Source organism: Mya arenaria, chromosome 9, assembly GCF_026914265.1.
Source record: "Mya arenaria isolate MELC-2E11 chromosome 9, ASM2691426v1".
Taxonomy (NCBI): Eukaryota; Metazoa; Mollusca; class Bivalvia; order Myida; family Myidae; genus Mya; species Mya arenaria.
In genome coordinates this window covers 53,164,799-53,178,711 of record NC_069130.1, presented here as the reverse complement: position 1 = coordinate 53,178,711, position 13,913 = coordinate 53,164,799, and positions in this window count along the sequence as shown.

The window sequence follows — 13,913 nt, the reverse complement described above, 5'->3', positions numbered from 1 at the left end:
CTTCAAAGTGTTAATTTGTGCATAAAAAACAGTTAATATATCATTGTTTTAAAAGAAAATGCATGTATACATGGTTTGAAATAGGAAACAATTTTAGGCCGCTAGGCCGCTAGGCCGCCAGGCCGCTAACTTCACGCCGCTAGGCCGCTAGGCCGCTAGGCCGCTGAAGTGCTCGATCGACTTTTTTGGAAAAAAAATAAAAAAAACGCTTTAGAGTGATAACTTGTGCATAAAAACAGTAAATACATTATTGTTTTAGAAGATCAGCCATGTTTAATGCTTTGAAATAGCTGACTGCTCAATCGACTTTTTGAAAAAAAAAATATGTTGATTATCGCTAATAGCTTCAAAGTGTTAATTTGTGCATTCAAACAGTTAATATGTCATTGTTTTAGAAGAAAATGCATGTATTCATGCTTTGAAATAGGATACCATTTTAGGCCGCTAGGCCGCTAGGCCGCCAGGCCGCTAACTTCACGCCGCTAGGCCGCTAGGCCGCTGAAGTGCTCGATCGACTTTTTTGAAAAAAAGTTGAAAAACGCTTCAGAGTGATATTATGTGCCTAAAAACAGTAAATACATCATTGTTTTAGAAGAACAGGCATGTTTATGCTTTGAAATAGCTGACTGCTTTATCGACACTTTTGAAAAAAACCCTGTTGATAATCGCTAATAGCTTCAAAGTGTTAATTTGTGCATAAAAACAGTTAATATATCATTGTTTAAAAGAAAATGCATGTATACATGGTTTGAAATAGGAAACAATTTTAGGCCGCTAGGCCGCTAGGCCGCCAGGCCGCTAACTTCACGCCGCTAGGCCGCTAGGCCGCTGAAGTGCTCGATCAACTTTTTTGAAAAAAGCAAAAAACGCTTTAGAGTGATAATTTGTGCATAAAAACAGCAAATACATCATTGTTTTAGAAGATCAGCCATGTTTAATGCTTTGAAATAGCTGACTGCTCAATCGACTTTTTGAAAAAAAAATATGTTGATTATCGCTAATAGCTTCAAAGTGTTAATTTGTGCATCCAAACAGTTAATATGTCATTGTTTAAGAAGAAAATGCATGTATACATGCTTTGAAATAGGAAACCATTTTAGGCCGCTAGGCCGCCAGGCCGCTAACTTCACGCCGCTAGGCCGCTAGGCCGCTAGGCCGCTGAAGTGCTCGATCGACTTTTTTGGAAAAGAATTGAAAAACGCTTCAGAGTGATAATTTGTGCATAAAAACAGTAAATATATCATTGTTTTAGAAAAACAGGCATGTTTAATGCTTTGAAATAGCTGACTGCTTTATCGACACTTTTGAAAAAAAACTGTTGATAATCGCTAATAGCTTCAAAGTGTTAATTTGTGCATAAAACAGTTAATATGTCATTGTTTTAGATGAAAATGCATGTATACATGGTTTGAAATATGAAACCATTTTAGGCCGCTAGGCCGCTAGGCCGCTAACTTCACGCCGCTAGGCCGCTAGGCCGCTGAATTGCTCGATCGACTTTTTTGGAAAAGAATTGAAAAACGCTTCAGAGTGATAATTTGTGCATAAAAACAGTAAATATATCATTGTTTTAGAAAAACAGGCATGTTTAATGCTTTGAAATAGCTGACTGCTTTATCGACACTTTTGAAAAAAAAACTGTTGATAATCGCTAATAGCTTCAAAGTGTTAATTTGTGCATAAAACAGTTAATATGTCATTGTTTTAGATGAAAATGCATGTATACATGGTTTGAAATAGGAAACAATTTTAGGCCGCTAGGCCGCTAGGCCGCTAACTTCACGCCGCTAGGCCGCTAGGCCGCTAGGCCGCTGAATTGCTCGATCGACTTTTTTGGAAAAGAATTGAAAAACGCTTCAGAGTGATAATTTGTGCATAAAAACAGTAAATACATCATTGTTTTAGAAGAACAGGCATGTTTAATGCTTTGAAATAGCTGACTGCTTTATCGACACTTTTGAAAAAAAAACTGTTGATAATCGCTAATAGCTTCAAAGTGTTAATTTGTGCATAAAACAGTTAATATGTCATTGTTTTAGATGAAAATGCATGTATACATGGTTTGAAATAGGAAACCATTTTAGGCCGCTAGGCCGCTAGGCCGCTAACTTCACGCCGCTAGGCCGCTAGGCCGCTAGGCCGCTGAATTGCTCGATCGACTTTTTTGGAAAAGAATTGAAAAACGCTTCAGAGTGATAATTTGTGCATAAAAACAGTAAATACATCATTGTTTTAGAAGAACAGGCATGTTTAATGCTTTGAAATAGCTGACTGCTTTATCGACACTTTTGAAAAAAACTGTTGATAATCGCTAATAGCTTCAAAGTGTTAATTTGTGCATAAAACAGTTAATATGTCATTGTTTTAGAAGAAAATGCATGTATACATGGTTTGAAATAGGAAACAATTTTAGGCCGCTAGGCCGCTAGGCCGCCAGGCCGCTAACTTCACGCCGCTAGACCGCTAGGCCGCTGAAGTGCTCGATCAACCTTTTTTGAAAAAATAAAATAAAAAACGCTTTAGAGTGATAATTTGTGCATAAAACAGTAACTATATCATTGTTTTAGAAGATCAGGCATGTGTAATGCTTTGAAATAGCTGACTGCTTAATCGACGCTTTAAAAAAAAATGTTGATAATCGCTAATAGCTTCAAAGTGTTAATTTGTGCATAAAAACAGCTAATATGTCATTGTTTTAGAAGAAAATGCATGTATACATGGTTTGAAATAGGATACCATTTTAGGCCGCTAGGCCGCCAGGCCGCCAACTTCACGCCGCTAGGCCGCTAGGCCGCTAGGCCGCTAAAGTGCTTGATCGACTTTTTTGAAAAAAAGTTGAAAAACGCTTCAGAGTGATTATTTGTGCATAAAACAGTTAATTTTAAATTGTTTTAGAATAAAAGGTAAAGAAAAATATTCTGAATAAATAACAATTTAAGGCCGCTATGTAACTATATAAATAAAAAACCTTGATTTATCATTGTTTTAAAAAAAACGCATTAACAGTTGCTTGGACATAGAAAAAATAATTAGGCCGCCAGGCCGCTAGGCCGCTAGGCCGCCAACTTCACGCCGCTAGGCCGCTAGGCCGCCAGGCCGCCAGGCCGCTACTTTCACGCCGCTAGGCCGCTAGGCCGCTAGGCCGCTAACTTCACGCCGCTAGGCCGCTAGGCCGCTAGGCCGCTAACTTCACGTACATCAATTCAGCCCTGTTCGTACACATTAGTTGTTCACTCATGGTTTTTATACCTTTATGGTACATATTATTCTACCTCGTTCACGCCAAATACGCAAAATGTATAATACAAAAACAACTATGATGACAAGCCCAAAAGCAAAACACTTGAATGATCCACTTAACTAGAGACCATAACGTAAAACAGCACAGTCTGACCAGATACAAGATAGCACAGACATACTACAGATGAATCCATGTACTTTTATCAGTTAACTTTGTTTGATGTTTCGTTCTAGTGATTTACATCTATTATTTTCCGAATATGACAAAGGAGAGAAAGACGCGGAAACAGGGGGGCGGATGCTTTTTCCAAGCTGACGTCTCTAAGGATAAGTGGATCAACTTCTTGTTTTAATGGTTTAAAAAGTTGTATGTATGTCTTGAAAAATGGTCAATAAAACAATTAAAAATACAGGGAAGAGCCCAGTTGTCGAAAGTAAAAAAAACTGTTAAGGGGAACAAGGCAAGGGCCAAAACAACAATGAACTATAGACTCAAACATAATAATATCACATACACAATTACAAACACCAAAAACAAACCTACACCACAAACACACTATACCATCATCAATATTGCATTTACTTAGTAAGGTTATTTAATAAGGTGTAGATGACGTTTAACGGTTATTTGTGGTAAGATACGTACAGATCGGCAGACATACCACCATATTAACTTATCCTGTTGCACGGGTATAACTTGTTCTTCCTTCAATATGTCATACAGACTTCTACTATATATGTATGTGCCTATCATTTACAATTGGGTCTCAAAATGCGCATGCACTAGAACTAGGTGATCTTTAAGGTGGATAATCCAAATTTTAGGAATATTGAATGAGAAATACTAAAAATATAGTGTGTCCGAAATGCTTGCTAACTACATTAAATTTTGTTAACATTATTTTTGTCGAAATTGTTTCCTTTTATAACTTCTGTTACTCTGCCTATAAATTAAAATAAAAGATAAAAAGAAAAACAATAGAGCCCAAAGGACGTCATGTTCAATGTGAAACAAAATCGACAAAATCTCTGACACTATCTATATGAATCAAACTATCATAATAATAAAAAAGAAATTAAGATAATAACATTATGTAGGTACATCAATAAACTATTTTTTTCTGCACGTGAATCAAGAAAATGGTGTGTACACATGAGTAATATATCAAAATACATATTTTGTGAACATATTTTGCTAGTGAAGACGGGGAGAATGGTACTTTTAGTCCATTATAACCATATGGTTCCATAAACCTATGAATTAGCTAAGTGTTAAGTGAGTCTTTACACTGTAAAATACCAGCGAGAATCCAAACAAAGTGGTCTGGCCATAAAAAGTAATGATAATACGAATTAATAGTTTTAGTGATATGTTTTTATATTTAGGAAAGTATTAATTTCTGGTTTAATTTAATGAACGTTTATGAAAGGTTCAATGAATAAAAGTTATATTTCAAAAAATACTTCCCCTGACAGACGCCATAGACGAACGTTAATGAATGCAGATAATGACTCATGATGTTGGTTGCAGTGCTTGTCCCTGTAGTCAACATTGCGATACTCCTTATTTGGTGTGAAACCATGTGTTTTGTTAATGCCATTACATGTAGGGCCCCAATACTTGAATCCTTATTGTGAACCAAGAAAGTGATTTGAGACAAAGTTACAAAGTACCATTTTATTACGTCTGAAATTTTCGTCAACTTCCTATAAAATATCTAATTGGTTCATCTGTATCAGCTGTTAAAGTCAACGAATAGCTTTTATTGAGGCATAAATACACTGAAAACTAAATGAACAACCCATGAGTAGCAAGGAATTCAAAAAGCACTGATCATTGTCTTGCGAATTCCAATATGAATTTAAATATGAATTGGTTCCTATAGTGTAGTATATTCTTGACCTCTCAATTGTATGTTCAATGCAATAGCAACAGTGAAGCAAGAACAATCAGTTTAAGGACAGACACAATTCTAGTCTTTATGGAACATTATTAAAACCGTAAAAAAAATCCCGACACAAAAACAGACAATCTTCGAAAAAGGCTTCAAAACTACAAATGTTATCACAATGATAGAAGAAAAGTCCGTCTATTGACATATATTTTTTATTATACTACTTACCGCTCTTGTGAAGTAACTGTAGTTTGCTTAGATTTAAAATGTCACCAGGGGCCGTATTCAATATACTTCTTAGTTATTTTTTTAAGAAAATATCTTAGTTCACAATTTTTAACTTATGTAAGATTTTTCCCTAAATCCTTATTCTATATAAAACTTTAAAGAAATTTATTTGGTCAATTTATTTCTTAGTTGAAATATTTCGTTCAAAAATGATTCTTATTTTTTATTTTCATGGGGTATTCCTCTCTATATATAGTAACGGTGCGCATATAAGGGTCATTAGAAATGGCGGAATGTTGTAGATTTTTCATGTGTGTAATGAAAAATGTGTCAGTTAAATGTGTTATACACGTGTGAAACATTTAAGCCGACATGTAACATTGGAAAGTGTATAATGGTTATTCGTTTTATGGATCAGTGAAAGGTTCAGTGTTATTTTCGTTTACTTTTCACGCATTTTACCGATGACATTTTCGTAAGTGTTTGCCATGCCGTTCAAAATGGCGTTTAAACATTTGTAATGCTTATGAAAACGAAATGGTAATTAAAAGTTCATAAATGTTCGAGATCAATGGCATGTCGTATTGCAAATATTCAGAACAGATTGAAGCTGTTTTTCTTCGACTGTTTCTGTTTTATTTGCACTCCGATGCAATCGACGAGTAATGGAGGAAATCCCCGGTCCGGAAAACCCTGCTTAAAAATAGAACCCGGAAGTGAACTTGCTGCAGCAGACGATTGAAAGCTGTCAAAATGGAAAAGGGTGCACAAAAACCACGACGGCCGAATTTTACCCAGCAAGATTGCCTCCTCCTTGCTCAGGTCATGGGGGAAGAACATCCTGAACTGAAGATGTCTTTCAACAGTGTTGTAAAACATCGATTTACAAATGGTAATGTTACACATTGCTAATCTAGTATTTAAAGTTGATCTTTTCACAAGCAACAGTTGGACTGAGGCAGGTTTCTGTACTTACCGTACTGCATTGCAGGCGCGTAGCTGCTAGGGTTAATTTGGGATTATGCAGGTCGATGCATAGTGGGGTACGTGTAGGCAGGGGTGTTTAAGATCAGTGCTACACGCATGCATTGTATTTGTTTGTTGCATTGTAAAAAATAATAATTGTTAAAACTAGGATGTAGTCCACATATGTGTTCAAAAGCATCAGTAAAAAAAATGTTGGGTACTTTTTCTCAAAGAAATAATCTTGTGAATGTGTATGTCTATTCATTTACCTGTCAAGATTATTAAGAGAATTTTTCAGAATTGATTTAAAATTTAAGGCATATCCAAAAGAACATACAAAGAATTGGTTTTATTTTAAAACCTTAGCAAGCAAATGTGTATTTTGAAGGAATTACCAGTCAGACCAAGAAAACTTGCTGGAAAATGATCCAGGCCAAGTTCAATGCGTCTGGATCTGAGCAACGAGATGCAGACCACTTGGAAAAAAGTGGGACAATCTATGCGCGCTGCACAGGTCCATCTATGCTGACCACCAAAGGTCACTGGCCATGACAGGTAAGCTGACAAAAAAATTCATAAAATAAAACCACCTGAAAATAAATTTGTTTCACTTTAATTTGAATCAGTTAACATCATCATCATGATTGAAGCATGACAACCAATGCATCAAGTACGGGGCCTAAGAACTGGTAATGTACTAGAACACGAGAAAACAGTAAATATAGTAAATAAAATGGAAAAAGTCTAATATTAAATAAAACAATATGGATTTCGATTTTATGCAATGTTAATATCATTAAAGTATAACGATAGATCCAACCGACATCATTATGCTGAATATCTACTGTATAATGTATGCATGGCCATTATATCATTATCAATGAAATCACAAATTTATGAGTATATGATAATAAATGGAATATACGCGGCAAAAAAAATACCCGAACAAATGTGTTTTATTAAGGCTTAACAAATAAAGTTAATAGACTTCACTAGTCTTGTGTAGTTTTGTTGTTGTTGTCTGTTGAAAATCAACTGCATGCAAGGTATGATGTACATGTTATCATTATGCTAATTCATTGATTAAAGGGATGGGACCAGTGCCTTTAAAATACAGCCTCATCACAGAGGCTGTGATGGATGTTGTTGGCAGGAGTACTGCCTCTGTTGTTGGAGCCGCAACTATGGCTACTGACAGCACCTTCAACATGCTTATCAGGTACACCATTTAAAGAAGGATTATTTTGAAGTATGATATGCATTCAAGATGCAATCTCACATGCTAACCATTTGTTTGACTTCTTTTATTTTTAATTGTCACCTGGGAGATATGAGAGTCATTCATGTCAAACTCATTTGATTCTGCGACAAAAATAAGCTATGGCAAAACTGTTTACCTGTGAGAATGCAGCTTTAATATTGAAAAATAAAGACATACACGGTTAGATACCTAATATCTGCATTTCATCATTATTTCAAATTATTTGCAATTCCTTAAATATAATATATATTTTTTATAACATAATAATATGAGATAATGCTACTTAAACTAAAATGTATTGTCTTAATGTTATAGTAATTAATATATTATAACTTTTCGTCTAAAAAATGTGAAAACTTTTTGCACAGTCAAGGAACAGAGGTTGTCACCATTCCCACCATGCCACCATTCCCCCACGGCCCCTTTGGCGCAAGCAAGGGACTCTCCAAGGTTTGTTTCTGCTAAGTGCAAAATTTCATTTCCCATTGTAATAATTGTACACGTTTTAAAAATGGAGAAGCAATTAAAATACATCATACTCACAGACTGTGACCCAGGCAATGTCTGTTCATTTTGTTATTTTCTGTTAGTATTTAAAGCTTGTTGTGTTATATATCTGTGTTATAAGATATTTACTCTAAGCTACCCGTTAGAACATAATCATAACACATTTTTTTAAATACAATTTGGTTGATGATAGGTAACATGTTTTTCATTTATAAGGCCAAAAAAAAATATGTGTGTTTCAGGTTACATGATCAAAAAAAATAGGGACGGTAGGCAGGCTTTTTTTTTTTTTTTTTTTTATACCGTCACATATTTGGTATCTTTGACAACTACTATATGATGCCATTAAAGATGCCATTTTTCGATGTTTTGGATATTTTATAACATTATAATAATTTAATTGGTGCACTTTCAGGACCATACATGTACAATATTTAAATGAAGACCCATACAACCAATTACAGCAAACCAAAGGAAACAAGATGCTGCACATGTTTATGTTTGTCAGTTTCTGTTAGGACGTCTGTGGAAACACCAAATTAGTACTATTATCCTGTCATTTTTCTTGCTAAAAGATCAATATTAAAAACAAACAACTTGTATTTTTATTTATTTTTTTCTTTATTACTATCAATAAACCAACACTGTGAAATCAGAAAGGCTTATTTTATCCATTAAACCTTGACTCCATGTATGCTACATTTAAAAAAAAATGCATTGTATTCTAATTTTGATCACTCTTGCAAATATTATCGAAAACTGAGCATTTGCTCCTTAGGAGCAAATGCTCCATTTCCCATTTTATTAAATACAAAACATTCATAATAATTAATTGGAATTTTATGGGAAAAAATAAAATGCCAATTATGAATGTTTTGAATTGTGTTTTTAATGTTAAATATTATTATTAAAGGATTAAATGTAGAGTCAGTAAAATATACATTTAGCTTTCATGCAGCTTTGTCAAAGATATATAGCCCTAACTCCAGTTACTTGATAAGGCTGTGCACAGTATTTCACACTTCACAATTCCAACACAAGTATATGTTACTAATTCAAACAAAAAGGGTATGTGTTGCTTTCATACATTTAAAAAACAATGCAGCTTTCTGCAAAACAGTAAACTCCGCTTATAACCATATTGACATACCTCAAAATTATCATCGTTATATCGGAATTATTATCATTAAAAGCGAAACATTTAATTTTATATTTGAGTCACTAGCAGAGATAAAATACACACTCTGAATTTCAAACAGATTGCATACAGATGAGACGCTGAGTTAATCGGTGTCTCATCTAAATGTAAACTTTTCAAAAGCTATTACTATGACACCCATAGCATGCTGTAAAGGCTGTTTAAAAGAGAATCAACAGATCAGTATTGGTACAAGCAGTATATCACAATATCCATTATATCAGATATCGTTACAACCGGAGTTGACAGAAGTTTGCATTAAATATCGGTAACACATAAAAATAATCAATTTATTTTCCAATACTATTAAATAAGTATTCTCTTTATAGCAATGAAATATTTTTTGAAACCAAAAGTTTATATTTAGTTGCAAAAAAAATACAAATAATGTTCTCAATATATTAAGCACAAGTTGACAAGGTTTTGTAACCCCAGGGCCTGATGGCACGTTATACTGGTTGAACTGGTTTCAATTAGGTAAAAGGGTGATCCTTCAAGAGCAAGAAAGCCAAGAAAGCCAACTCATATAGAGAAAATTGCAGACTCGGTTTTATTGAGTCTGTTCATGAGTAGTAGTTAAAGATGCAACACTACTCACGCCCCAGTATACATCTTGACTGAACCTTAAGGACAAGGTTCAACAAGTACCCTTTTTAGCCTAAAATTGGTACTTAATGAACATTCTCCTTTACTTACCGAAAGGACGATGAACTATTGCCATTTTGCCACTTTCCTTACACTGCTCACACAGAGGAAGAACAGTTTTATACCTTTTTTTAACTGCAAGTCTACAACACCTTCACCAATGCCGCAATGGGCACAGGTATCTTTGGGACTGCTGATATTGCTACTATAGTAAGCAAGTTCAAGTGGCGTGTTGCAGACAAACATTTGTCGTGCCACATACTTACCATGCAGGGAAGATTCTGGAGGTGTGACGGGTGCACCGCAGGTGTAGTCAAATTCGCTGACTAGAATAGCAAATGACACCTCTTCCCTTGAGCTCATTTTCTGCTTCCCATAAATTACCCGAGGCTTTCTGCACTCGGTACATTCAATGGTGGCTCTTGCATGCTGTGCTGTGTACATTGAGGCCTCATGTACAGGTTCTTCTTGAGAGACCACCTCAGCTGTATCATCAGCAGCTAACCTGTCCCCCTGGTTCAGTTCTGTGTGTGCCCTTTTAGCTGGTTTGGGCTTGGCTGCTTTTTCTTTCAGAGTCGTCTTGGCTGCTTTTTCTTTCAGAGTCGGCCTGTCAGCTTCAGTTGTATCAATCAGCTTTGCTTCTGCATACTTCATGTAGTGCTCTCCATCACCTGCCATTATGGGATTTGGAAGCCACTTCAAGTCTTCTTCAGCAGAAGACGGTGGAAGACAGCAGCTGGGATCACTACATTTTTTAATTTGAAAACTGTAATGACGCTCTCGGCAGTGCGTTAAAATCCAGCTTTGAAAGGCCTTACATTTCCCAGTAAAAGCCTTCTGTAGTTTCCCAAGATCTAGTTGAGGGAACAACTCTCGGAGATGCCTTCTCAAAAGGTCTAAGTCATCCTCGAAAACACCTCCCCCTCTCTATTCGATAGATGATACATAAAAACACTCACCTCTGTGTCACACATCTATTAAGTTTTTCTTTCTGGTGCATGTCATAAAAAAAAATCCAGCTGTCAACTGAATTTCAAATGATGTCTACTGGTCGGCGACCAGTGACATCCGCGTACCAGTTGCGGCCATTGGCATTTTTCTTGTCAATAACAACTCGGTTTTTGTTAGGTTTTTGTTTTTGTTTTGCAGAAAAACGTACAGAAGTTCAGAATTGCCGCATAAAATATCATGAAAAAATAATTCGTTTACATATAGAATGCCAACAGCCGCCACTGGAACGCCGACCAGTACAGTTTTTATTTTACCTTTTCGTCATGCCGAGTGCCAGTGATCGACACTGCTTTGACGATCTTTCCAGTGGGGTGGTACTCTCGCCAAATCTGCCCTATTTGGTGGCTTTGGTTTACACTTCTTAAGCATCGAATGCCCTCGTAATGGGGACATTTCTTTATGTTGAGTGACAGAATAGCAGACGCCATTATCTGTCGCCTGCTTACTCCTACTCAGTGCGCTCAGACGCTCTATCGATTTTTCCGGGATGAATAAAATACACGTTTAAAGCGTCTGACGACATTGAGGAATATTTGGGTAGGATAAAAAAATTACGGTCGGCGGGCGCGGAACAGACACGGCCGGGTAACCGGAAACACACATTTTTTTTTTTACGCCTTACAGAAAGAACTGTTGCTGTGATTGCCACACTGAGGTGGAAAGGCTGATGGCAAAAAAACTTAAGTTACAGATCCAGTATTTGAAGTTTAAATTGAGAAGAGCTGGAGATACTACATTTGAAGAGTAGATGCCCTCCATCCTTGGCGATTCATTTCAGTGTTTTAATATATATTGTTATAAAAGTGTTTAAGTGACAAAATAACAATAGCATATAAAAGTTGTGTGTATTATTAGTCATTCATAAGTATCTGTAGATTATTTTAACAAATGAGAATGCAGTGATTTCTCTTGGAATTATTTTTACCCCCTGTGCCTTGCATATTGGGGAAAAAAGTTGACTTTGGGAAAACTACAAAATCGGGCTAAAATAGCAAATATAATGCTAAATTTACTTGTTTTCACTTTTTGCATTTATCAAATTGGAAAAAATCTATTTTTATTTTTTTTGGTGGTGGTAGGGGGGGGGGGGAATGGACCTTTTTTGTAAGGGGAAATGGCCTTTGGAAGGCAGTAATTGCACCAAAATAAATCATTGGGAATGACCTTGTCCAACCATGCAGGTCATTCTATTCAACAAGCTTTAAAGCATGAACATTAAATGGTAATTCCTTGTAATACCTTTTGAATTTTAAAGGCATGATAGAAGATATTAACTGAACATGAAGTTTTCTAATTAGATGAACACATATAATTGAATACAAACACAAAATACCAAATGCATCTGTTTCATTTCATAAATGTCACAATGGGATTCCAAATGGAAATAAGGCATGAGTGCAAATGCATTTGCTTCTCATACGTATAAATATGGAGATGGTACAAGTCTATATTGCATTTCTACTACATTCAAAAAAATGATTGGGCTACAAATTCCCTGTAACGCAACCCTTCTTGGGGCCCTGCATATACGCCCTGGTTCATCACCTGACCTGCTGCATTCGGTAAAATGTCAAGCAATGGAATGTTGCGCCGCTTACAAATGTTGTGCAAAACAGCACATGCAATGATAACCCTGCAAAAGAAAAAAACTTATACTTTATTTTATATCTTTATTTTATATGTAATTCAATACTCACAGTAATGTGTGTAATTGATATCTTCTATCTGTATAATTGTACACCCACAAAACACATTTGTGAAAGCTCTAGTGTTGATTGTGTAAACATATGATATGTAAAAGGTCTTATTTAAAAATCTCACAGTTGTAATCTATCAAATGGTTAGAAATTCTTACTGTTAGGTTTTCTTTAAAGGGAATATGTACAAATTCAGAAAGTTACTGTTGACTTTCTCTTAAGAAAAGCCAGCCAGCAGTAGGATTCAAAGATGTGTTAGTGCATTTAAAATACTGAAATGAAGATTTATTATATGCTCATATTCCTTCTGTGAAGCCCTGTGTGATCAGTGTCAATGTTTGTACATAAAAACTTATTTGAACTGTTTTACGTGTAATAACTAGGACACTGACAGTTTAATACCTTCAACTATATTTTAATCAGTTTCTCTGACAGTGGTTTAAATCAAACTGGTACCTTTTGCTCCATTTTAAAAAAAACATGCACAGTATAGATATAGACAGTAAAACATTCAAACTTCCAATTGGCAATTTTGTAAGAAAAGGTTTCAGATGCCAGAACCTGAAACTGTCCCTTAAACCTACGACTAAATTAACTTACTTGCACGCCTTTTCTGGTTTTAATCGTATTTCCCCGTTCCCTAAATTAATGGCAAACTGCACGTGCCCCTTAGACAGTGTGGCTCGGGCTCGGTGACCACCGTACTATACCGGAGTGTATATACTGGCCTGTTCCCGACGCTGCACGACTTAACCGGGATGCGTGGTCCCACATAACCTCATGCTTTCCACACATCAATTTGTATTTAGTGTTTGTGGTCAAGTCAGTAACAGTCACAACAACTAGAGTTCAGAAATAAGTACGATCACCGGCTATGTTCTGATTGGATGAACTTTACATTTGCAATAACGATTAATATTCAAACTATATTGCTAAAATTAGCCATATTGATTATCATATACATATTTTTAGATGCATTTCGAATGCACCAATACATAAAAAGGTGTTAAACAGCTAAATTTACTTTTGTAAAATTAAATAATTTAATTAATTAAAATAAATATTAAATGCTGATTGTCAAGTATCAAAGTGAGTAAAAAATGAATAATAAATAAATATCAATAAATACTATTATGACTTGTAAGAAACTTCATACGAAAGTAGCACTCATATAGTAATCTTTCTTTTGATATTTTTTAATGCATTAAAAATAACAAATCCATATAAGCGTAACATTTTGAAGAAAAATATCATCAAGTTATATT